Source organism: Cyprinodon tularosa, unplaced genomic scaffold (assembly GCF_016077235.1).
Source record: "Cyprinodon tularosa strain WSP-4 unplaced genomic scaffold, ASM1607723v1 ctg315, whole genome shotgun sequence".
Lineage (NCBI taxonomy): Eukaryota > Metazoa > Chordata > Actinopteri > Cyprinodontiformes > Cyprinodontidae > Cyprinodon > Cyprinodon tularosa.
The window spans coordinates 289,312-302,700 of NW_024039025.1; the positions used below are offsets into that span (position 1 = coordinate 289,312).

Sequence of the window (13,389 nt, forward strand, 5' to 3'; positions counted from 1 at the left end):
GCAATAATAAAAAAGGTGTGGCGTGCATTCTTTTCAGTCCCTTTTACTTTAATATCCCTGAAAGAGTGTAACACAAATGAGTGCCTGAAAAAGTCTTCTGATTTTGTGTTTCTTAACCCTTGTCCTTCAAGGTCAACAGTCCCTCTTGTTTTTGATATGCCTCTGGTTCAACACACCTGATGCAAATGATTGTCTTTGCTTCTCAGGAAGCCTTTTAATCACATTGGGTGAAGCCAGGTGAGTGTGAGCTGAGGAACACCTTAAACATGCAAGACAAGGATCGCATTATTAAATAGAGCCAACATGTGTGATTTAGTCTCCTGTCAGGGATTTTTGTGGACAAGAAGCATCATGAAGACAAAAACACAACAGCAGAGCAGGCAGGGGGGAACGTTTTTAAGAACTTTAGGCTACGTTCTCTAAGCATGAAGTCAGCTCAGGAAATGTGTGCCACCAAATGAACGTAGTCAGTATGCACCAAAACAAACCGTGGAGGTATTTGAGCGTGCACACAACACTGTACAATGCCACACTTGTGGCGTAGGCATGTTTATCTAGAGGAAGGCCCATGACGCAAGCATCTCTGATAAAGTTGTGGAGAGCCAGTAACCACAGTACCATGAAAAGAGGAGTTTTGAAATATTTTCAAAGTGGTTTTGCATTTATGCCTGAGCACATCTTAGTGTGGATGGGGCCTTAAAGTAGTTTTGGCTATAATTAAACATCTCAAGATTTGAACAGCTCACAGAGCACTGTGTAGTCCATCATCTGATAATGGAAAGTGTATACAACAACTGTTAACCTATGAGAATTTGGCCATCTATTTAAACAGATAGGCTGGCTGAAGAGAGAACATTAGTCGGAGCGGCAGTCGAGAGGCTCGTGATACATTTGATAGAGATGCAAAGATCCACGAATCAGGTGTGAGAATCTGGCGACCAGAAAACTATTATTCATGCACTCCACAACTCCACAACTTTTACGGGAGGCTGATAAGAAAATAGGCCTATGTAAAATTGTGCTGGAAGCAATGTAGGAGGCACATCAAGCATGTGGAAGACCTTTCAGCAAAAATGCAAAATGCTATGTGAGACAGAAAAGTAAAACAGACCTAAATCTAATGAAGAATCTGCGGTAAGACTTGTTTCCAGATGTTTTTGGTTGTTGTTGATTTTTTCCAAAAGCAGCAAAGCTTGGGGAAAACATGTTGGTCTCTGTGAAAAAAAAAAAAAATCTAAATTATGGAGAGCAAGTGGTTCAGTAAGAAAGGGTGCAAAATAAACAGATTGAAAGATACATGCTGTAGCTTCAGTCACAGTAATGATAACGGTTTAGAGTAAAATCTCTATGAGATTGAAATACTGCATGGATGACAGCCAGCAGTCAATATTTAACAGAAAAAAACCAGTAAGAAAAACTGTTTAGGAATCTCCCCTTATACCAATTCCATTCTGCTACATTTAATTACACCATCAACCACATGTGAACACTGTATAAAGGATGCGTGAGTAAAAATAGATTAACGTCCAACTATTTATAAGCTCTTATCTTGTTGTATAGGACTTTGGGATACCAGGGACAGGGGAATTCTAAGGAACCTTGTTCTCCAAATATCCACTCCTACTTTCCCATGCATCTCATTTGACTGGCAAATCCAATGCAAATCTACTGTGCCTGAGAGGTGGACCCACGGAAAGCTGTGTGTGTTTTAGGAGTAAAGGAAAAGAGGAGGCGATGCTGTCATGCTCCATCTTGCTTAAATCCCTCATTGTACCAGGGCTGACATGAGTTTTTTTTTTTTTTGTGAGAAATCACTCAAGAGATATGTGTGATATTTTGCATACAAGATTGGATAACACAATGTGTGAAAGTGTGCGAGCGTTCACATTGCATCACAAAAGCATGAGTGAAATATGCATCTTCCTCTTTCTAGTTGCAAAACAACCCTCCTAGTCGTTGCCTCTTCTTCCGTGTGTGTGTTTGTCTCTGGGTTGTTCATCTCCCTTCATTCATATGCAGCCTGTAGTAGTAAGCCGTACGGGTAGTGAAAACTGTGGGGAAGTTGTCACAACGAGAGGAAGTGTGTAGTAAAAATATGACAAGATATGCCGAGTATTGTTCACCTCATTGCAGGAGGGTTTCCTCTTTTTTTTTTCTTCTTCGGTGAATGCGCTGTGGGTGAATCAGCGTGCACTTCTTTAGGGGACCGATGCATGTTGCACACACCGGGATACACCAGCCTTTCTGCACATAAATGATACACAGAAACATAAGTCGATATTTGCTTTTGCTGTTGTTCCTCCTGAATCACACTTCCTCAACAGAAGTTCTCTGGGATGTTGTTAAAGCATACAATAAAGAATGAAACTGCTTCCCAATGAAAGTAAAGAGTCCATTTATTATGTTTTTTACTTCCTGAAGTCCTTTCATGACCTTTGCCAATCTTCCTCACTTAAACAGATGATAACATACTACACCATGGATGCTATGACAAATATTTTAGAAATGAACAAATTGACAGCTTATACAAATTACTTCGTATTACTTGCAAAGAAGAGGTTAGATCACAACTTACATCATTTGTTTTAGTCCTTAACTGCGCATGTATTCAAACACAACTACAAGCACTGGTGATCCACAGGTATTTCACTAATATCAAACTGTAATATAACTTACTTCCTGCTGTCTTCTCTTATCCACTGTGTCTGCATTGGTTCGGAGAGTAAGTGGAATCCTAGGAGTATATCAGTCCATACAACCGATGAAGGACGTTCTGTCGCGTGAGTTCCCTGCAGTCTGGTGTCCTCACTCTCTTTCTTCAAATGTCCAGAAGTTTCAACACCAAACCTCTTCACTCGCTTGTAAGTGCAGCTCACTGTTCCAAACCCGTGATGGTTTGTGAACGGCTTTATTTAGAAAGTAGGATAGGGATGTAAAGTGTTTCTACCTCTTTGAAGACATGTTTCCCTCTGTAAAGCTGAGATTCTAGAAGAACTCAACATGGGTTACGTCTGCTGTTGGTTAGTTTTTCAGTTCTCAGCTGTTAATTTTACAAGGAAAAGAATTTAAGGAGGTAAATATGAATACAATAATGTAATTCATGTTGGATTTCTCTATGGTAAAATGTTCACACAAATAACATATGAGAGAGAGCGTTAGAACAAGCATGTGTGCAGGTGTCTGATAAGGATTCTTCCTGATTTTCAAGCTTGTTTCATTTTCACTTTCTTGGAAATAGTGTTCACATACATAATGCTGGGAAGTCATTATAAGTATATATTACAATAATTATGAAGAACACGTTTAATACATTGTTAATAACTTTCAGACTTTGTCATTAGAGATTAAATTATCCTTTGCAATGATCAAAAAGTTAATCCAGGAGAATATTTAAAGCAAGGAAGATAAAAATCTAGTTTTTGATCATCAGATTTTTGCCAGTTGGTTTGCTAAATTTTCCTGTTCCACATGATAAATTGACTTTTTATGCATATTTATCAGCTTGTATTGCTAAATCAGATCAATGTTTAAACCATTTTGCAGTATTTACCCAAAAACACTATGTATACTAATATAGTTTTTATTTAAAAAAGTGTAGACAAACAGAGAAGTACTTTTTATAATTCAGAGCACCTATAATATTCATTAAACATTTTCTAAGCACCTTTTCTAAGAAGAATGCATGAAAACATATTTTAATTTAACAGTGCTAAAAAGGCAACAATCTTTTAATTGTGGATTACATTTAATACATTAGCATGTAAGATGAACTACCTCACTGACAATTTTCTCTCAAGTGGCTAAAAGCATATAAATATTTTAGAAAATCACACAGAATTTACTGTCAGATTACCTGATTAGGATAATAAAAAACTAAATTTATTTCAAAATATACTCTCCTCTTAGTTAAATAACAATTCCAATGGGATTACAAATATAATTTTATTCAATACCACTCTCCTTAGGCCAGACAACACCCAGACCTGTAGAATCAAAACAAGTGCTTACTTAGAACCTGTTAAACAACATGAAGGTGGCTCGGAGCTCAGATTATAACACACTTTATGCCATAGATAAAGAAAACCTAAAAGCAAAAACCTCTATCAATGGGGTTAAACATTTCTATGACTTTAAGACACCATAAACCAAAGCTAGAGCATACCCTACCAATCAACCGGAACTGAACGGAGCAAGAAACTGCGATTATCATGTTAAATGTTGGTCAATCATTCTGTGGAAATGACTCAAAACATTGCATCAGCAAGTGACCTAGGAAGTGTAGTGTACAGAACAACATTTATGCAGTGGTGGCAAAGGGGTCAGGAGGGCCTCATCGTCAACATGGCTGCCCTTGGTTTGAGTCTGTGGATATCTACCGCATTACTTCCCACTTCTCACTCAATTACATCTCCTGACAGAATACTCATAAACAGGATACTAGTGCTAAAAATATAGAAACATAAAAACATCTAAAGCTCTAAAGTCCTTTCTTTGTTGTTGAGCTCAATGTTTGTGATTGAACAACAGTTGAAGAAAGGTATATAATTTATATAAGGATAAAGTTATATAAGACAAGATACTGATAAATTAGCAGAATTTGCAAGAAAACTATATCTTTTACTTTGGAACAACATTGTTTTGCACTTATGAAAGCTGTGTGCTTGGTTACATTTGGTCCAGACATAAAGACAGAAGGAACCTAAAACCGAGAGTCAAACATGTTTTTGATGGTGTGGCGCTGTCCTCTTCAGGACCTCAATAACCTTCTGTAACCGATGGAAACATAAGTTCTGATCTCTATGATACAATGTTAAAGGATAATGTGTTTCCATCTGTTTGGATCTCTTTGCTCAATTCAGATTCTATGGCTTTGCACTCTTGAATCCCCCACCCCCATTATTATTAGTCTGTATTGAAACTGTTCTGCACTGATGGTTTGGCAAACAACAAAAAAAAAACATTTTTCTTCCACCTTTAGAAACATATTAGAGTTAAAAAACATCCATATTTATGTTGGAGCGGAGAATTAGTTCCTTTCCGCCATCAACAACACCCCCACTTCTTAAGAAGGATGCTCCTTATTGGAAATCATGTGACTTCTTGAAAAGTCTTTGACCCGACCTGAATGGGGAGTTTTACAAGTGAGGGCTGTTATTGGATATATTCAGCAGGTGTGGGGTGAGTCTCTCCATCTTGAATGTCGGCGCTTTTCTTTAAGCACTGCTCAAATAAAATACAGGATAATTACAATTTTTTGTATTTTTGTTGCATTAATCAGTAAAAACAAATTGTGCAAGCAGTTGAAACTTAATATTCCTTATTGTGAGGTAAAAAATAGGAGAAAATATAAGATATTTTTCAAGAGTTGACAAACAGTGCAAAGGAAAGGAAAAAAAAAGAAATAGTCTTAGTGTTGTGTGCACAACCAAAACCAGATCCGGCTAAACGAGAACAGGCGAGAGTTTCCCAACTCCGCTGCGAGTCCTGACACGATGCCGGTCGTGACGGGAGCCCTGGATAGGATCATGGAGCAGGGAGTGAGACTGGACCCAGAAAAACGGGATTCCTGTCTTATTGCTTGCTCACGGAGCAGCATACCTCTCCCAGACTTTCCCACGAGAAAAACCCCAGGCGTTTTTCGGTCCAAGTAGAAAACTGGAAAAAATAAATACCTTAGCACAGTGATAGATTTGTAGATAGATACTATATGGAGCCACAGAGAGAAAACACGATTCTGTGTTTTTTAGTTGGAGCAGGATAGACGGGCAGACACCCTCACGGATTAAGTGTGAAATTTATAAGAATACCACTAGATAGGCATCAGCTGCCCACCTCTGGAACACAAGGTTTTCATAACTGTCTGCTGAGCCATGTTGACACCCAATGGTTTTCCTATGATGGAAATGAAAGTGACTTCAATGGAAACATTTCTGGTTCATTTCATGTATTCGTTTTTACCCCTCTCCACTTGTTTACAGATACATATGTACATTGTAAAAGAGGGGGGCGTGGTGCTTATTTACAGCTTATTACCTGGAAATAAGCTCTGATGCTGCTCCCTTCCTTCTTGTCTATTCTTCCTTTATTTGCTTGTATTCATCCATTGCCTTGTGTCGAAATCATTTTGCTACACTTGTCCAACCTGTTCTTGTACCTGCATCAGCTGGAGGTGAAGGTATTGCTTTCCATTCACCATCTCGTCCTGCTCTTTTAAGGAACCCATGGAGAACAAAGAGGAAGGCGTAGGTGCTGCCATCCAGTCTTTAATCTCTGTGAACCATTTCTGGCAGGTAGGTAAAAACACAAAAGCAAAGGCGATGATGACCACCACCTGCTCATGTTAGATGCCCCTAGCAAGGTCCCAAACTGTGCCTGACCCTAACCTTTAACCTGCCTGTAGGAGGACCAAAACACTGTTTTTAGATATCATACTGCATAAGAGGCTTAATCACATTAAAGGCCTATCTGCTCAATGTTAAAAGATTTAGAGCTAGTTTGTTAGTTTACTGTGGTCATTCTCTAATTCTGAAAACAAGCAGATAAAATGAAAATTCTCCGCAAGGTGGAGAAGCACTACCTTAAAGATATGGTGAAGAGCTCAGTCATGGCGGAGTGGTTTGGAGTAAAGTCATTTCTTCACTTCGAGAGGAGTCAGCTGCAGCATTTGGATGTCCCCTAGGCAAAACCCTCGGAAGGTGTTCCATGCACGCCTCACCAAGAGGGATTATGTCTCTCGGAGGGACCCGGGAACCGGCAGAGCTGGAGGAGTTGTCACCGGAGAGTGAACTCTGGGAGTACTGATACTGCTGCCCTCATGACCCAGTCCCTAATGAACAGAATACTTCTCAGTATTATAAAGATGATATATATTAAACTGTTCCCTACTTTAGTAAACAAAAGTCAAGTTTCTAAACAGTAATACAAACTGATTGTTAAAAATAAAGGTTTATAGATCAATTTATAGAAGTACATGATGCAAAAAGCCATGCTTTTTGCCAACTTGTCAAAAAACTGCAGTACCAATACTTCCATATTTCCACCCCTGATGCAAATTATACTTAAATAGTAAATGGACTGAAGATACATATACTCCACTTCTAATCACACTAAAAACCAACCTTAAACAGAGGGGGTGGACTTAGGTTTCAGCTTTCAAAAACCTTCAATGCAGCAATTGAGTTAATCCTTTTCTGCTATAACCCCGGCACCTGTACAATAGAGCGTAGGACCTATTGAGCCAGGCCAACAATTCCCTTTAACAACCCCCTTTCAGACACTTAGACCATTCTAAAGCAGTGCACCATTTCGTCCTTTTCTATTTGTAATGCTTTCAAAACAAAAACAAGGTTTTAATGGGCTACTGTATAAAACCTCAAACTTAACCTTATTCCTGACATTTTGAACAGAAAAAGTTACTGGATGGGAAGCGAAACGTCTTCAAACTTGGAAACAAAGTGCAGTGGATTATTTTTAATTCTCTTTTTTTTTTTTTGGAAGGATCCACTTCTAATCATACCAACCGTTCAAAAACCACATCAGTTTACTGCAGCCATGTTAAAGCAATCCCACTCACAAATGAACACATTCATTCACAGCACTATCAGTACGCAACTTGGAGACGTGTGACAGGTGGAAGCAGGAATTGAACCCACAACATTCAGATTGCAAGTGATTACTCGCCCAGGGCTTAAAGAAGGAATGTGCTGCCTAATCCACCTACAGTAGATGGTTTCAAAGACATTTTAAGCACAATAGAGAAACTTAATGGATGGTATTCTGTTTTGACCCCTGTTCATTTTTTTGTATATTGTTTTCATTAATGGTTATAGAAATGCAACTGTAATGAATTAAACATTAAAGAAATTATTTGTTACACAAATACTTTGTTTTGGCCTGACTCCTTGTTTTTTATTTCCTATGCCAGCTTGGATAGGTCAGCACAAAATTTAATTCTGTGGATTTTTCAATTTAATTATTTCAGTTAAAATAAATTACAAACTGGTTGAAAAATTTTTTTTTTAAACTCTCTTCAACTCCTTAAAGACCAGATGTTCGATTAATGCCACGAGAGCTTAGATCGATGTCTCTCAAGGATTACTCAACACAACATGCTTATACATTTTTATCATCTGAGAAATATTTCCAAACTAAGAAGGTTGGTATAAAAACAGGAACTTGAGGTATTTATCAAAGTTTTCTTTCTTTTTTTTATTTCCCCTTGTCTAGACAGTTACTTTTTTATGCATCGATGAAAAAAAGTCTTTCTTCGCTTTTGGTTTTATGAAGCAAGATCCTTGATTGGAATTTAACAAACATTTTCTACTTTTTCTATGTCTTTATACTGGTTACTAGTTTATTTTATTACTCAATTTAATATTTCATCTTCCAGACCCCCACATGGGTCATCTATTTCCTATAAGACAATTGTGTTTTATTAAATTGTGCTGTATCAGGTTCTAACCAAATTGTACTCCTAGGCCCTAAAAGCAGGTACTGTATAAAACCCAAGAGAATCTCTCTGTCCAGACTGAAAAAAAAATAAGCATCCTTTTTTCTTAAAGGTCTGTTACAATATGCATTTATATGTCTTTAGCTGTTTTAGTTTCTGTCTTTTCTAAAACTTTTTCAATGTCAAAGCTGTGTCTTTGCGAAGAAATTTGTGATTATTATCAGTTAAAATGGTCATGGAAGGATTATATAGTTTATTTGGTGCTGGTCCTTAAAGTCTCTGAATAAGGTGGGTATCATTGGTTAGGCTGAAAATGGAATAGTTGCCGTTCAATGAGCCCTAATGCAAGCCTGGTTAAAAGCCCTAGAATGAAACTACGGATTTTCTTCCTTTTATAGTATGCTAATGAATATTTAGATGAGCTGTGCGTTGATTGGTTGGTTTACCATGGTGGAAAACGACTTGTGAAATTGGACCAGCTAGAAAAGCGAGGTGCGCTACAATGCTGGGACCCTTTTTCCACCTGGATCCCCACTCTTTTTCACTCTCATGTCCCTCCGTTGTCAGACAATGCCTGACCAAGAAGTGTCCTTTACTTAAAGGTATAGCGGAGGATCTTCGCGAATTTATTGAAAAGACGCACCCTCTCCACTTAAAAAAAAAAATGCACATGCAGGATGTTACTTTTCGAAGTGGATCATCAAAGTAAGTGGTCCTCTTAATTGTCAATCATTCTAGTGATATGTTTACATAAGGCAGTCCTATGTGCTTGTCCCCATTTTTACTTACAGGTGGTGAGTCTGACATGGTGGAAAAATTGCAAATCTTCTTTTGGAAAGTAAGCCCGTATGAGCGAAGCAAACAACAACTTTTAAACAGACGTGCACGAGGAGAAATAGGCTTTTGCACACTCTCACACACATTTAATAAGGGTTCTCTCTCAAGGGTGGGTACAGGGTTGTGCATGTGCTTTTTGTGGAGAGGGTGGGTCTTCTCAAAAATTAGCGAAAATCCTCCTCTATACCTTTAAGCCGCAGACAAAAGGATGAGAATTTCCTTGAATACTTTGGGAGAAAAAAGGGCATACAACAATTTTTTCATGCACCTAGCTAAACCATGTTATTAGCAAGAGAAATCTTGACTTGCATGTATGTTATTGTTTAGTTGACCAGCAGCCTGTTGAGCCAGTTTTACCAGATGGTCTAATTGTTAATAATTCAGGCGCAACCTTTTGATCTTTAGTAAGCATAACAAAAAAATAGATCAATCAATTGCTACATCGTACACTTAATTCTTATCCAACTGATTATTATAATTGGCCTGGCTACAGTATGTCTTGGAAACAGAGCAAACTGGTGTTATCTGCCAACAGGCCAAGATGTAGGAGGCCAGTTCTGCAAAATTATTGCTGGACAAAGTGCTTTTTTTGGGGTTTGTTTTACTCAGACATAATTTTGAAGATAAAAGTATGAAGTGAATTTGTGATGCAATTACAGCTGTCTGTCTGTCTGTCTGTCTGTCTGTCTGTCTGTCTGTCTGTCTGTCTGTCTGTCTGTCTGTCTGTCTGTCTATCTATCTATCTATCTATCTATCTATCTTCCTAATGTTATATAGTTAGTTATGCACCACTTGTAAATGTGGTTTATTAGCAATGCTCAACTTAAAACAATATCAATTAGATCACATCTGATGCTGGAAAAATTGTGGCTTTTGTTTAGGCTTCCTCATGCCACATCTAGATTTGTTATTGGCTATACAACTGACCCCAAGTATCCTACTGAGTGGGGGGAGTAATGCGTTGGTTAAAAAAAGTGCCCTGAACTGGAACACTTGAAAAGTCATATTTCCATTCGGTATATTTCCAATCAGCCTTCAATATACTGGATATTACAATTTTTTGACATTCTACACACATTATTTATAAGCCACTGGGTTATAGTTGTCTTTTCTATTAGTCTTGTCTACATGCTTTGAGTTTTAAACAGGGCTTTCTGCTGCAGTTTGATTTGATGTGAAAGAGCAGAGGTGTCTTGCTTGGCTGTGATTTTCGATTTACTTTCACTGATTTGTTTGAGCTGGAGATTAGCCATTTTCTGGATGTTTTTTGGGGTATATCTGAAAAGTTAAAAACGTTAACAAATATTTACAAAACTGGAAGATTTAAAATATGTATTTAAAAAAATGTAATGGCAGTACTTACAGTTTCCTAAAAATCAACTCCAAGAATTTAATTAAAGGAATCTAGTTTCCACCGGATCAGTAAAAAACAATGTGGTTTGATAAAAGACTCAAGATGTTACAGGTCTTGTTCAGAATGGTGACTGAGCCAAACAGAAATTTTCCATCATAGCACTGAGTCCCTATTTGCATTGAATTTGGACATTTGCATATAATTTGCATTCAAATATGTGGGTGGAAAGTTATCCTTTTAGCTAAATATCAATTGGTACGATATTTTGCACTTTGGTGTTTTTCTAAAAGATGGAGTTATAATAAAGAAGATCCTGAACTGAGATTTTAATTCTTGTTTCATGGCCTATTAGACTGATGGGACAACAGTGTGATGACTGACAGGATAAAGTCCCTGTCATGGGTGCACCACAGACCTGAGGCTTACAGTAATGGTTATACAGGTTTTTTGCAGTTTCATCTCTTGAGCAAACACAAGTAAAAGAAGCCTTTAGGCGTTTGCACAGCTACATCCTGTTCCAGAGAAACCCCCCCGGCACACACATGCACACAGACACACATCCAATTACATTGCAGTCAGGAGAGTTCCTCATAAAGGGGAAAAAAATAATACTTCACCTTTGAATTGTTCTTCTTTTAAGCAATAGTGGACAATCCAACACTGTGTTGGTCCAGGGTTCTCAGGCACAATAGCTCCCAACTTCTATTTTGTGGTTTCACAAGCACAATGTTTTAGTTTGAATTTTAGCTTAAAGCTTTGCATTGACTTCATCTAATTTAAGCAACTACATGCTTATTCACTTGGGAATCAAAAGCATTTAAAACTTTCACTGCTATAATCAGAGCACTTCAGGTGTTACCCCCTGAAACCCAAAGAGCCCAGAATTTACTGTATAAAGCTATTTTCTAAGTCCTATTTAGAAATGCAGGGGTGCAATATCTCTTAGAAGACTTGAAGCTTTTCACTTAAAGGTATAGAGGACAATCTTTTATTTCCAGGTCGATCATTTAAATAAGTGGTCCTCCTAATTGTAAAACATTCTGGTGATATGTGTACGTAAGGCCTTCCTACGTGCTCGTCCCCAGTTAGCTATTTTTTTCTGTCCATGCGCACTTTAAGGCTTATATCTGTGGTGAGCTAGTTTCAGACAGTCATTGAAGCTCACCTTTCTCATTGGGGTTCTTTTAAAATGGCCGAGGGTCATAAGAGAAAAAGTGTCTACGAAGTGTATGAGAAGAAAAGAAAGGCGTCAAAAGAGTCAAATATGTCCAAAAATTATGGGATTTGCTGTCACAGCAGCTTGCTGTCGTCAATGGCTGTTGTTACCGACAGTGGTGACTAATAACAAGGATGCAGCATGCACTCAATAAAGTGTTATGTGACCAACGCAGAAGTGATCATCTGTCTGAACTGAGTTCGCCATAAAGTCCACTATATTGGGGTGACCAGACGTCCTACTTTTCACACCTAAAAAATTGTCCGGGGGGGAATTTCAAAATGCTCTGGGATTTTGGTCTACTACAGTGCAGCAGAACCGAGCCGTCAGCACCACGGTGAAGTTGGTTTGAAGTTGGTTATTGGATATTCAAGCTCCACAGAGTCAGCGGGATCTAGCAAATGGTTGATCGGGTTGCGGCACTCCGATGTCGGCCAGCATCTCTCAGACGCTCCCTCCTTCCACACCCTGTGGTGCAGTTAGAGACTGTCAACAAATCTTTGAATCAAGCACTCTTGAGAAACAAAAATCCATAAATTCCTTATCTTATGACTAGCTAAGACCAAACTAATATAAAATCATGCCAATAGATAAAATATGTAAGGCACACTTGCTTTTATGCAATTTTAAGCTATTTTTAAAGACAAAAGTTGAGACTTTTCTTCATTAACTTCCAGGTCATGTGACCTACTGACTCAAATTCTTTGTGAAATTGTTTTTCCTACATTAGCCTGATGAGGCACACTCATTTTCACTACATTTTAAGCATTTGTTTATTAAAAAAAAAAATTGATATTTCTTCAATAGCTTCCAGGTCATGTGTCCCACCGACTCAAATTCTTTGTGAAATTGTTTTACTACATTAGTCTGATGAGTCAGGCTCAATTTTTATTCCATTTATATATTTTTAGACATTTTTTATTACAAAAATAATTGATATTTCTTCAATGCTTTCCAGGTCAAGTGACCCACTAACTCCAAATCTATGTCAAAGTGTTCTACTACTTTGGCCAGATGGGGCACACTCATTTTTATTCAGAAATCCAAATCTGGTCACCCTACACTATATGTTCCTAGCTCTATATAGTAATAGAGGTATTTAGGGGTTAGGGCGGACATCCGGGCACAGTAGGCTTGTATGAGCTATGAGAACAGCAACTTTTAAACAGAGCATGCTTGTGCATGCTCTCGCACGTATTTAATAGGTATTCCCTTTCAGGTGCATGTGCATTTTTTTCTAGCGTTAAGAGGGTGGGTCTTTTAATAATTCGCCAAAATCCTCCCAATACCTTAAATTCACTGACATGCAGTTTTATGCATTGCTCTCATCACTGAACAATTGTATGACTCATTTTTATCAAAATTTCACTGCATTTAGATTAGATTAAAAAAAAAGAAAAAATTAGCCAACTCTTTCACACAGGAATACCTGTCAATTTTAAATCGTCTCGCCTTTTAAAGTAAGCACATAGAGACCATTAACTATTCCTTTTGACTCTCCAGCTGCATGAAAAGACTTAACAGAAAGGATGT

At 37.9% G+C, this 13,389-nt stretch overlaps 1 long non-coding RNA gene across 1 annotated transcript; it reads right to left on the reverse strand.

Moving 5' to 3' along the window:
- Positions 1-1,160: 1,160 nt before the first annotated feature.
- Positions 1,161-2,964, reverse strand: LOC119788360. Its single transcript, XR_005281450.1, has 3 exons — positions 2,677-2,964; positions 2,124-2,244; positions 1,161-1,214 (listed from the first exon to the last, which is right to left on the reverse strand). It is a non-coding gene; the product is annotated as an uncharacterized LOC119788360 (long non-coding RNA).
- Between the last annotated feature and the right edge of the window lie 10,425 nt (positions 2,965-13,389).